At 23.1% G+C, this 14,165-nt stretch overlaps 1 protein-coding gene across 2 annotated transcripts in view; it reads left to right on the top strand.

Moving 5' to 3' along the window:
* Positions 1-3,779: 3,779 nt before the first annotated feature.
* LOC109606826 (zinc finger protein 83-like) overlaps positions 3,780-14,165 on the top strand; it is a 60,965-nt gene continuing 50,579 nt past the window's right edge. For both annotated transcript variants that reach the window (XM_049966540.1, XM_049966539.1), the window contains exon 1: positions 3,780-4,081. The gene's annotated coding sequence lies outside the window, so the exon portion shown is untranslated. The remainder of the gene's footprint in view (positions 4,082-14,165) is intronic.

The following is a 14,165-nucleotide window of genomic DNA, read 5'->3' as shown; positions in this document are numbered from 1 at the left end:
CTTTGCGAACGGTACTTGTCCGAGGAAGCCGGTGAGAATTATGGGCACGTGACAGACATTAACTTGTTGCACTTTCTTTCTTCTCTTGTGTATGTGGACAAGTTGAAGTAGAAGGTTATGGGCATGTGAAGTTATCGGACGTACGTCCGTTGTAAGATGGTTTTATCTATTTATGGGAAGGTAATTGAAATGTGTGGGTTGCTGGATCTTGTTTCTATTGTACAATTCAATTTATTATAATAATTGAATTTTAAAAGTACATTTACTATACATGAAATTATAACAATTATAAAAAAATATGTTGACACATAAATATTATAAAATAATAATAATAATTTCTTGCTTTCACGCAAATTAATTGTTAATTATTTATTTAGTGTTTTTATTAATTGTTCCAAATTACTAACATTTGTTTTTAATAAAATAATCCTAATAATAATCCCTATAAACAAACTCATCACCAATGTAACTTGACACAACATTAAAAAAAGGTTTCATTTCTTACCGCCTATTAAAGTCTCCGATAGATTACGCTAGAAATTCTTTTATTGTTTGTTTGAGATAAACGTATTAAAAAATATTGATTTATTCATCCAAGAGATCGTAAATCAGATTAACTGATTAAAAAGACTACTTAAGATTCCATTAAAATTAGAGTACCTTCGACAAGGTGGAAATTCTTAAATAGGCAAGATAACTTCGTCGAATTTATGGCTTTCATTTTGAATTGTTTTTTAATTAATTAAAACTCTTCTCATTGTGTAATTTGAACTATTAATATTATAATGTAAAAACAATTTACTTGGCAGAGTAAACAACTTTGTGATGAACTTTGTTTTAGTATTTATTTATATTTTTATTAACCCTTTTCAATTTTAGTGAATTTGTACATTTTTAACAGTATCACGTTTTATGTAATTATTTGTGTTTTTAACGATTTTTTAAGATTTTAATAACTTTTATGAACATTAAATTTTTTTATATTTTGAGTAATTTTTTGCGATTTTACTGTTTTTATTTAATTTTTAGAAATATTTTGGAATTTGACACATTTCGTGTTTTCTATAACTTTTTACGTTTTTAATGATCTTTTTGGTATTCCAATAATATTTTAGTGATTTTCATGTTTTAACCCCTTTTTTTTGTTTTGAGATTTTAGTAACCTTTTCTAAATTTATGATCTTGAAAACTCTTAATATTTTCATGTTTCATGTAATTTTTTGTTTTTGACGATTTTTTGAGGCTTCACTAGTTTTTAAGTTTTTAGTATATTTATATTTTTTATATTTTTAATGATTTTCTGTATTTAGTAATTTTTTTGTGTTTTTAATGTTATGAAGTTTTAGGTATCTTAAGATTTTATAATTTAATGGTACGTTTTTAATATTTTCATGTCTTATGAGTTTTTAATGATTTTTTGAGATTTTAGTATATTCAGTTTTTTATATCTTTATTTATTTTTGTATTTTTGACGATTTTTGATATTTTAGTAACTTTTTGTTTTTTTTTTATATTTAGATTTTTATTTAGTAATTTTTCAGATTTTAGTGTCTATGTATTGAATCATATTTAATTTTTAGAGATTTTTTTTATATTTTTCAATGATATTTTGAGATTTCAGTAACTTTTTAATTATTTTTTTTTTACAAGAAAAAATTAAACATATCTCAAATTTTATAAATTTTGTAAATTGATTGATTGTTAGTAATTTAAATAAAAATATTCAAAAAAAAATATATATATATATATAATTTAGAATAAATTAATGTCTTAAAACAATTTTGATTGAAACCTCTAAAAAGCTTAAATTTTAGTTTCAAATTGATATTTAAAAAAATATTACAATTTTTAGTTATTTAAATGTAAAAATCTTAAAAAAATTCCATTGAAATTTTAGAACTTAGAAAAGACTTTTGATATAAATTGTTTAGTTTTTAATTTTGAATATTTATTAGATTTTTTAGTAATTTTAATATAAACATTTTAAAATAAATTTTAGAATTTACAGAAAGCTCTTAATATCTAAAAACAATTTTTATATCAACCTAAATAGCTTCAATTTTTCCTGCAAGTGAATATTTTTGTTTTGTACTTTTATTGTTTAATTTTTAGTAACTTTTTACGTTTTTAATTATTTGTGTGGTATTCTCAGGAACATGTTTAAATTTTAGTGATTTTCTTAATTTAACGATTTTTTTGAGGTTTTCGTAACTTTTTGTGTTATTACTTAGTGCTGCTTCATGTTTTTAGATTTTTTTTTTTGAGATTTTAGTAACTTTTACAATTTTAGTAATTTTTGTAACTTTTTAAGTTTTTAGTATATTCATATCATATTTAATTTTTAGAGATTTTTTATATTTTACAGATTTTGTGTTTTCAATGATTTTTTGAAATTTCAGTAACTTTTTACGTTTTTAATTATTTTTTTAGTATTTTCAGTAATATATTTCTATTTTAGTGATTTTCGTGTTTTAACGATTTTTTGAGGTTTTATCTTTTTACATTTTTAGTGATGTTTTAATATTTTAGAAATTTTTTATTTTATATTTTTAGTGATTTAAAGGATTAACAAATACATAAAATTTTATTTATTGATTCAAAATTATTATAAATAAATTATTTTTAAAATGATACTATAAAACAATAATAATAATTAAATTTTTCGTTTTAATGTGAACTTTAAGACATTTTCCTAAATACCACAAATATATACTTGAATATTAAACGAATTTAAAAACTGAACAAAATAATCGTCAGTCCAAACCTTATTGAAATCATTCTCAAACAACAAAAGTCCAATTTTTCCCCTTCTCCTATCTAAAACTGTGAATCTTAGAAATAACAATTGAAAGTGCACAGCATTCACAGACCTCTACTTTCATCCTTCTTTAACACTCATGAATATGTATTCCTTTCTCTTTCACTCTTATGGAGACAAATGCAAAATTCAAATTTTGATTGGAACATAATCTAGAAAATCCATATCTCGCCGTTATTAGATCGTATAGAAAATTTCTATTTATATTTTTGTAGGAAATTGAACGCTCTACAAAAAAGGTATCTTACATTTTTTTCATAATTCTTATCGTTTAGAAGACTTCGGAGGTCATAGTTTGAAGAAATTAACATAAATTTATTATTAAAAAATGTTCAACCTTTTAACAACCTTAATAAGAAAGTTGTTAGAGATAAGGAGATCTATATAATATTTTCTTTATTTAATTAATTATTTACTTTCTTTAGGTTCAGTTGTTTTATTAATCTATTATTGTTTATAATTATTAATTTATTTCAAATTTTATAAAAAAATTATAGGTTAATGTATTTTTTATAATTAATATATTATCAAAAAAATAATTTAAAAATTATAAACAACAAAAATTGTTAAATTTAATGACAAGTTATTATTTATTGTTTTATTAAATAATCTTAAAAGTTGTATTAAAATCTTGATCCTTACTTTTCATTATTATAAAATGTCATATTTTTTAAAATTACATAATCAAATTTTAGGATTTACCAAAATTATATATGTAAAAAATGGAAAAAAAAAAATATTTCATCTAAAATTGAAAACATTGGTTTCCGTAGGTAGATGGGAAACATCGACCAACCGCAGTCTGCGATATGGACATCACCATCCCGGCCACTCTTTGCCTTCCACATTGGATGGGCGGCGTCGCCGAAACGGCGCGGCGACGGAGACCCAAAAGGCCGCGGACGAAAGAAGGAAACAAAACGGTGCGGTAGCATCCCGCGATAATAGCGAAACTACCAAGTTATAAAGTCGTGCCGGTCTCAGTTGGAAGGTGGTCGCGTCGAACGTGTGTGTGTGTGTACACAATAGGCAGCCCGGGCGCGGAACCGCGAGCCACACCGGCACAGCACCAGTTTATCAACGCCAGAGGCCCTGCGTGGACCGCGCGTCGTTTTTTCCTGTACGGGTAACGCACACGCGTGTGTGCGTCTTTGACGGGGGGTCCGTCGGACGGAGGACGGTCTGTGATTTTATTTCTGACCCGTGTTGGTTTTTTTTTTTGTTGTGAACTGACGATTTATGGATATTGTATGATTTTTGCAGGTGAATATTATTTTTTTGCTTCCGTTTTTTGTGGTAGAAATTTTGGAATTTATTTGGTACATAAAAAAATTAAACAAGACCCAAATTTTTGAATTTGTTTATTTTTTATTTTTATTGTTGAAATATTGAAAATTGATTGTTAGTAATTTTTGAAATTTTGAAAAATTTATAGTTTTTATTGTTATTTACATATAAATATTCGAAAAGAATTCTTTTATTATAATTTTATAATTTTTCATTCAAACTTAATTAAAAAAAAAATATTAAAATTTAAATCTAAAGGTCTTCATTTCATTGAAATTTTAGAACTTAAAAAAGACTTTTGACATTTTTTATTTAAATTTCAAAATAGCTTAAATTTTCTCAGCACAGAAATTGTTTAGTTTTTAATTTTGATTGCTGAAATTTTAATAATTTATTAGATTTTTTAGTAATTTAAATATAAACATTTTAAAATAAATTTTAGAGTTTACAGAAAGCTCTTAATATCTAAATTCTATCTAAGCTTAAATTTTTCCAGCTGATAATTTTTTTAGTTTTTAATTATTATTGTTGAACTTTTGAAAATTTATTAGATTGTTTAGTAATGTAAATATTTTAAAATAAATTTTAGAATTTACAAAAAGCTCAAACCTTAAGAAAGCTTAAATTTTTCCTGAAAAGTGAATATTTTATTTTCTATTTTTATTATTGAAATTTTGAAAATGTATTAAAATTTTTAGTTATTTAAATATAAATATATATCACAAAGAAATTTCTTTTTTTATAATTTTATAATTTAGAAAATTTTGATATCTAAAAATAATTTTGATTGATCCCCTAAAAAGTTTAAATTTTACTTGCTAATTAAAATATTGAAATAAATAAATTTTAGAATTTACTAAAATCACTTAATATCTTAAAACAATTTTTATATAAACCTCGAGAAAGCTTAATTTTTTTTCAGCAGGTTAATATTTTTGTTGTCTACTTTTATTGTGAAAATTTAAAAATGTATTAAAAGTTTTAGTTATTTAAATTTAAATAAATATTCAAAAAAAATCTTTTTGTTTTAATTTTAAAATTTACATAAACTTTCAATAATTTTGATTGAATCCTCTAAAAAGGTTAAATATTACTTGCAAATTGTAATTTTTTAAATTTATTAAAATTTTTAGCTATATAAATGTAAAGATCTTAATTTTTTTAGTTGAAATTTTAGAACTTTATATCTGAATCTATAATTATTATTTAAAACTCAAAATAAATAAATAAAATAAATTTTAGAATTTACAAAAGCCCTTAAAATTTTTATTTATTTAAATATAAATAAAATTTTATAAATATATTTTAAAAATATCTTGAATATTCAAAAATAAAAAACATTAAAATTGGAGTATTAAAAATGTTAAAATGTGTGATAAAATTAAGTAAAACATAATTAAATTTATGGAAATTATTGTTATAAAACAACACAATACATTTTAATTACTTAAAAGTAATAAATATTTATTGTGTTTAAATTTAAATAACAATATAATGATGATCAAATGTATATAAGAACTAAAAGTATATTTAAAACATTGTTGATAATTCTTTAAAATGATTCTAAAGTATCAAAAAAATTAGTAAAAGTAGTAAAAAAATATTGTTAAACCTATTTGTATTTAATCAAATAAAAAAGTATAAGAAACAGTAGTTTTAAATTTGTGTGTACACAATATATTAAAATTAGTATAAAAATGCTATTTTACAATTTTAGTAATAGTATTAGAAAATGTTAAAAATATCTAAATTACATAAACAACTTAATTATGATTCAAAGCATTAGTTAGGAAAGATTAATTCTTTTTAATTTTGATACCTTTGATTAATATTTCAGATTATTTCAAAACTAAAAATTAGAATATGTTTTAATATTTAAAATCTTAATTGAAATAAAGAAAAAATAAAAGTTAATAGATTTTTGATAACGGCTAATAGTTTATAAAAATAATTTTAAATATAAGATAATATATAATAAAATAAATAAAACTAGAACAATTTTAATCAATATTTTCTGAAAACGGAAAATAAACGAAACAAATATTTGACTATTTCTTTGTAAACATTACATTCAAGTTATTTTAAAATATTTAATTATTTATTTACATAAATATAACCAAATATTTGTATTTTCAATTTGTATCTATGGAGACTCCAATGAACAGTTAGGAAAGAAACTTTACGTAATATTTAATTTTATTTTATTATTCTTTAATTTTATTTAACTATTATTGCTTTAGTTTTTTTTAAAGAATTATATAATTAAAAGAAAGAAAGAAAAGAATTATATAATTAAAAGTGTAATCCATACCAAAAAATGTGTAACTAAGCTATTTTCTTATAAATGACCTCATTATATCTGTTAAAAGGTTTTATACCATTAATAATTCTGAAACAATCGTTTCAAATGCACAAATTTATTAGATCAACTTATCTACCTACAACCTACGTATATAATAGACATAGTTTCAAAAACATAATTTGAATAAAATGTCCGTTATCCAAATCCAGAAATGGACGGCCTCAGTGACGCTCCACCAATTTTATTATTAGATGGTATACTTTATTAATCGTTAATTTACAAAAATTATATAGATTCATGGATTTAACCTTCATGGTGTGTTGGTTAATGTACTGGAATTATTTATACATAAATTTTAATCCAATTTTAAATCTAAAAAAAGGACAAAGTTCTAGTTACAATGTTATAGTTTTATTTGTTATTTATTTTACAGCATTAATTATTATTAAATGATAATTGTCAAAATATATAAGAGTTTATTAAACTGTTAAAAAGTAATAAAGTAAGATTAGTGACTAGATTAAATTTATTTGAATTAAGAACGTACAAATCATAAAAAATATAGTAAATAGTATATATAATTTCCATATTCTTGGTATTTATAACCGAATAATTTATAAATTAACGAAGTATAGTTATATAAATTAACTTTGATGTTGTGACTAATGTTGAAATGTTCTTTGGTGTCCCAGTGTTAATATTTTAGTTAATTTATAACCTAATCAACAATAATTTATGACTGATTTAGTAATAAAATTACGTTTTCTAACGACCAAGTTAAATTTTAGTAAAAAAAGTTAATAAAGGACTAAATACTGAGTAAAAAATATGATTAACTTGGAATGCGCTCGTCAAAGTACTCTAACAGTTAAAAATGTGCTAATTTTCAAAATTAACAAATTGACGAAAAAACTTTAAAAGTACGTCATTCTGAATGAAATTATATTATGGTACCGTTGTCGGACTTAATCATGTTGCTGCAGTGACGTCTTAATGGAGCCGCCTAGTTATAAATAAATGTCCACATCACAATGTAACTATGATAATTTAATGGACGTTGATGTTGTGGTCATTAAGTGGTGCAATTGCACCCGGTCCTTATAATACAATTTTCTATTAGACGTCACCCATAATGTTTAAATAAGATCATTACACGTAATAAGATCCACGTCGTATCAGGAAAAGTTTTGATTGCCTCTTTATTTTGTGAGTACTCCGAAGCCATTTTCATTTAATCCATTATGAATTTTTGTGTGTTTATGTAAAAAAATCATTTAATCGTTTATGCTGTGCTAACTTGACGAATCTGAATTTATAATCCAAAGATTGTTTTATGGACATGAATATGAATATTGATTTTACAGAATTTTAACATAACTGGTTAAGTAAAAATTCGAAAGGAATGACTATTTTTGTTGTTTTTAATAATAGGCAAATCTGTAAAACAACTTAAACAATTAGAAATTCTAATTAAAATATTGATTTTTTTTCAAGTTATGATGGATGAATGTACCTCAAAATATTTAGGTTTTTATTTCATAATAATTATAACTGTTGAACTTGTCAAGAACAAAAAAACTTAAAAGCGACGTAGTCATTAAAGTTTTAGCATATTTTTGCAATTTATCAACATTACTTCTATAAAAATTTGCATTCAAATTTGCAATTGGTAATTTATTGTATGCAAATTTCTTAATATTTGTTACCACTTATATAGGTTATATAATTTATAAATATTTATCAACAAATGATTTTAACTTTTTGTACATATTTTATATTGAAAAGTAGTATTTTATATTTGAGATTCGACTTCACATTAAACTTATATATTTGTAGTATATGGCAACTACTGAATTAATCAGAAACCAATGGACTCAATTATTTATATTTTTAATTATTAAAATTAATTTTTATGTATTTTTTAAATGTTAAATGGATGTAATATTTTGGTATTTTTTATAATAATTAAAATTTAAACAATAAATAGCTAAATAATGATATGTGATATATAAAATTTTTGCTTAATTTTGCAATTTTTAAACTTTACTTTTATAAGACTTTACATTCAAAGCTGCAATTAATAATTTATTTTATGTAAATTTCCAAATATTTGTTACCACTTATCTTGTAGTCTAAATTTTTAAATATTTATAAGATGCTTTGTAATTAACTATTGAATTGATCAAAAAAAATTGAACATGTATAAATCATTCCTGATTCAATTTGAAAGCTTATGTCAAAGTCGTAATAGTGTGAATTTAATACATTAAAAAGTGGAACACCGGAAAAATTATTGATCATGATTTATTTAAGTATATTTTTAACTATATTTTAACATTTTTATTTGTTTTTTCCGTTTATTTAAATTCTAACAAATTTGGTTTTGTTATTGTTCACAATAATTTGAGAGAATGGAATGTTTATATTATTTTAATAAAAGGCAAATCTATTAGAAATTCTAACTTAAGCTTTTTCGTAAAATTAATCAAAATAATGATTTTTTAAAATTATATGATGGATGGCTCCCCAAAATATGAAGGTATTTATTTCATAATAAATATAACTGTTGAACTTTTCAATAATAAAAAGCTTAATAGTGACATGTGATTTTTTCAAATTTAGCATAATTTTGCAATTTTTCTACATTATCTTTATAAAACTTTGCATTCAAATTTGCAATTGATAATTTATTATATGTAAATTTCATAATATTTGTTACCACTTATCTAAGAACTGTAATTTATCAATATTTATCAACAATGAACTTATTTTTAAACACACGTTATGTTACATTGAACTTTGAACATTTATAAGGTGATTTGTAATTGTATATTGTAATTGACTATTGAACTGATCAAAAAGTAACTGAACCAATTGTTACACAGGGAATGCTAAATCATCTGTTTTAAATATGAAAATTTATACCTAAGACAGCTAATAGGGTAAATTGAAAGTATTGAAAAATGTTAAACATTGGGAAAATCAGTTTTCGTTATTGGTTCGTGATTTAATTGAGTAGATTTTAACTTTTTTAATTATTATTTTATTACTTTAAATACTTTTGGTTAAAAATTTTAGGAAAGATGCTGTAAAGTGATGAAGTTACACTATTATAGTTGTATTACGTTTGGAAGAGATCAATCAATAAACACTGATGGATCAATCAATTATTAGAAAGACGATTCAATTAATGAATTTCAAAAAGTTGGCAAATTCTATATAAATTAAGTTACCTAGAGCATCTTAAATTGTCTTGACGTTTCTCAAAAATTCTGTAGGTACTAAAATATCAACTTTGGTAATTAAAATTACATTCCACATTAAAATTATAAATTAAAGTCTTCATGAGAAACATAGTCAAAGATAAATTTTTTCATACAATCGAAAAGCCACCCTGCTTCGACTTGACAACTCAAAATCACATTTTACTTTTAGATTCTAAAAGAAATTGGGTTACCTCATCGTAATAGACGGTTTAATTCTGATTAAAGAAAGAAGGTCAAAACTGACGTTGATTTTTTTTTTTCACTTCTAAGAATCCAGATATTTTTCCTCGTGCCATCAATTTGCTTGCGGAACGGAGCAAAAAGTTGTTGATTATAGCAGTGATTATTGTGTTGAACAAAAAATATGTTATTCCAAAGATAAACGTCAAAATCATAAATTATTTTTTCTGGCACCTAAACACAATAGATTTTTAATATAAACATGTTTATTTGGTGGTTCAAAATCAACAAAATACTTAATAACACTTTTAAATAAATTGTGACACATATTTATGTACAAATATTAACAACTTTATACGAAAATAACAAGTTATATACAATTTTTTTTATTTTATCTGCACGACAAAGCGGGTTGAAACCGTTTCGCCCAAACCACCGGGCCTAATTCTAAATAAAATGACGACACATGAATTCCAAACTGCCAATTACCCACATTAGAAAAAAGCCAATCGTGACCAGATTTTTGTTTGCGACGTGCCTGATGCTTTAACAGTTAAATGACACCACGAGAATATTGTTTCTTATCACTAATTGACCTGAACGAAATGTAAATTAGTGAACAATATTGTCTACTACATTGAACTAAGAAAAAATGGATTTGTTATACACCTGTACAAGATTACAAAATAGCCTCGTAGTAAACGGCGCAAACGTTTATGGAACGTGTTTTACCCACATTGCCCGTTTTTACGAATTTCACTTTATGTAATCAAATAAATGTCTCCGAGTTCAATTTCGTTCTATAAATATCTATACTGGGCGACGTTGGGTTGCGAAAGATTTTAAAAATATTTTATCGGTTCCGTGTTAACAAGATGCGACGTACCGGGAGGGACCGCCGGTGTGGTTATGCAGGAATTCGTTTCAGACAAAACACAAACACCGAGTTTTTCATAAATCTGATCTCAATGGGTCACATTTCATCCGACTTTATGAATATTCTAGTAGGATGTACAGTTGTTGTAACCAGATGAGAGTTAACGTTTTTTTCTTACATTATATATAAGTCCCAAATTACGTAAACAATGTGTGTTACGTCAGTTTATAATTTGGAAGTGCAATAATGTGTCGATTAACTAATTTTATTACCTTATTTATATTATTGTTTTTTAACTGAAAACAGCTTTTAGACAAATAACGTAGGAGACAAAATTATAAAATATTTATGAAAAATTAACAAAACAATTATTATAAATCAACGATGAACAATTGAGGAAAATGGTCCTCAGTGTCTTCTAAAGGAATTATACATGTGATAAATTAAGAAAATATATTTAATACAGAACAATATTATTTTTTTAAAAATATTTATCATTTCGGTTACTTTAACTTCCATGATTAATCATTTTCTGAAATTTGTCACAGATATGAACTATCCTGTAGTTTTTTATCAATTCTTTAACATCTTCCTTATTCCACAGTGCAGAAAATATTCTTTTGTAATTTTTTACTTATGGAGTAAATGGATTATTATTATCTTTTTATACTCTTCTGACTATCAATTGTAAAAAATTAAGCTTTAAGTAAATTCTCACTGATTTTATTGCCTATCTTATAAATTAACGATGAATAATTGAGGAAAATGTTCTTCAGTGTCTTCCAAAGGAATTATGGATGAGATAAATTAAAATAAAATATATTTAATATAAAACAATATTATTTTTTAAAGATATTTATCATTTCTGTTACTTTAACTTCCATGATTAATCATTTTCTGAAATTTGTCACAGATATGAACTATCCTGTAGTTTTTTATCAATTCTTTAACATCTTCCTTATTCCACAGTGTAGAAAATATTCTTTTGTAATTTTTTACTTATGGAGTAAATGGATTATTATTATCTTTTTATACTCTTCTGACTATCAATTGTAAAAAATTAAGCTTTAAGTAAATTCTCACTGATTTTATTGCCTATCTTATAAATTAACGATGAATAATTGAGGAAAATGTTCTTCAGTGTCTTCCAAAGGAATTATGGATGAGATAAATTAAAATAAAATATATTTAATATAAAACAATATTATTTTTTAAAGATATTTATCATTTCTGTTACTTTAACTTCCATGATTAATCATTTTCTGAAATTTGTCACAGATATGAACTATCCTGTAGTTTTTTATCAATTCTTTAACATCTTCCTTATTCCACAGTGTAGAAAATATTCTTTTGTAATTTTTTACTTATGGAGTAAATGGATTATTATTATCTTTTTATACTCTTCTGACTATCAATTGTAAAAAATTAAGCTTTAAGTAAATTCTCACTGATTTTATTGCCTATCTTATAAATTAACGATGAATAATTGAGGAAAATGTTCTTCAGTGTCTTCCAAAGGAATTATGGATGAGATAAATTAAAATAAAATATATTTAATATAAAACAATATTATTTTTTAAAGATATTTATCATTTCTGTTACTTTAACTTCCATGATTAATCATTTTCTGAAATTTGTCACAGATATGAACTATCCTGTAGTTTTTTATCAATTCTTTAACATCTTCCTTATTCCACAGTGTAGAAAATATTCTTTTGTAATTTTTTACTTATGGAGTAAATGGATTATTATTATCTTTTTATACTCTTCTGACTATCAATTGTAAAAAATTAAGCTTTAAGTAAATTCTCACTGATTTTATTGCCTATCTTATAAATTAACGATGAATAATTGAGGAAAATGTTCTTCAGTGTCTTCCAAAGGAATTATGGATGAGATAAATTAAAATAAAATATATTTAATATAAAACAATATTATTTTTTAAAGATATTTATCATTTCTGTTACTTTAACTTCCATGATTAATCATTTTCTGAAGTTTGTCACAGATATGAACTATCCTGTAGTTTTTTATCAATTCTTTAACATCTTTCTTATTCCACAGTGTAGAAAATATTCTTTTGTAATTTTTTACTTATGGAGTAAATGGATTATTATTATCTTTTTATACACTTCTGACTATCAATTGTAAAAAATTAAGCTTTAAGTAAATTCTCACTGATTTTATTGCCTCCCTTATAAATTAACGATGAATAATTGAGGAAAATGTTCTTCAGTGTCTTCCAAAGGAATTATGGATGTGATAAATTAAAAAAATATATTTAATATAGAACAATATTATTTTTTTAAAGATATTTATCATTTCTATTACTTTAACTTCCATGATTAATCATTTTCTGAAATTTGTCATAGATATGAACTATCCTGTAATTTTTTATCAATTCTTTAACATATTCCTCATTCCACAGTGTAGAAAATATTCTTTTGTAATTTTTTACTTATGGAGTAAATGCATTATTATTTATTTTTTATACTCTTCTGACTATCAATTGTAAAAAATTAAGCTTTAAGTAAATTCTCACTGATTTTATTGCCTCCCTTATAAATTAACGATGAATAATTGAGGAAAAAGTTCTTCAGTGTCTTGCAAAGGAATTATGGATGTGATAAATTAAAAAAATATATTTAATACAGAACAATATTATTTTTTTAAAGATATTTATCATTTCTATTACTTTAACTTCCATGATTAATCATTTTCTGAAATTTGTCACAGATATGAACTATCCTGTAGCTTTTTATTAATTCTTTAACATCTTCCTCATTCCACAGTGTAGAAAATATTCTTTTGTAATTTTTTACTTATGGAGTAAATGGATTATTATTATCTTTTTATACTCTTCTGACTATCAATTGTAAAAAATTAGGCATAAAGTAAATTCTTACTGATTTTATTGCTTCCCTTATAAATTAACGATGAATAATTCAGGAAAATGTTCTTCAGTGTCTTCCAAAGGAATTATGGATGTGATAAATTAAAAAAATATATTTAATATAGAACAATATTATTTTTTTAAAGATATTTATCATTTCTATTACTTTAACTTCCATGATTAATCATTTTCTGATATTTGTCACAGATATGAACTATCCTGTAGTTTTTTATCAATTCTTTAACATATTCCTCATTCCACAGTGTAGAAAATATTCTTTTGTAATTTTTTACTTATGGAGTAAATGGATTATTATTTATTTTTTATACTCTTCTGACTATCAATTGTAAAAAATTAAGCTTTAAGTAAATTCTCACTGATTTTAATGCCTCCCTTATAAATTAACGATGAATAATTAAGGAAAATGTTCTTCAGTGTCTTCCAAAGGAATTATGGATGTGATAAATTAAAAAAATATATTTAATATAGAACAATATTATTTTTTTAAAGATATTTATCATTTCTGTTACTTTAACTTCCAT

Source organism: Aethina tumida, chromosome 4 (genome assembly GCF_024364675.1).
Source record: "Aethina tumida isolate Nest 87 chromosome 4, icAetTumi1.1, whole genome shotgun sequence".
NCBI classification, from domain to species: Eukaryota; Metazoa; Arthropoda; class Insecta; order Coleoptera; family Nitidulidae; genus Aethina; species Aethina tumida.
Note: the sequence above shows the minus strand (reverse complement) of the source record. Positions and strands in the feature narration are given on the sequence as shown.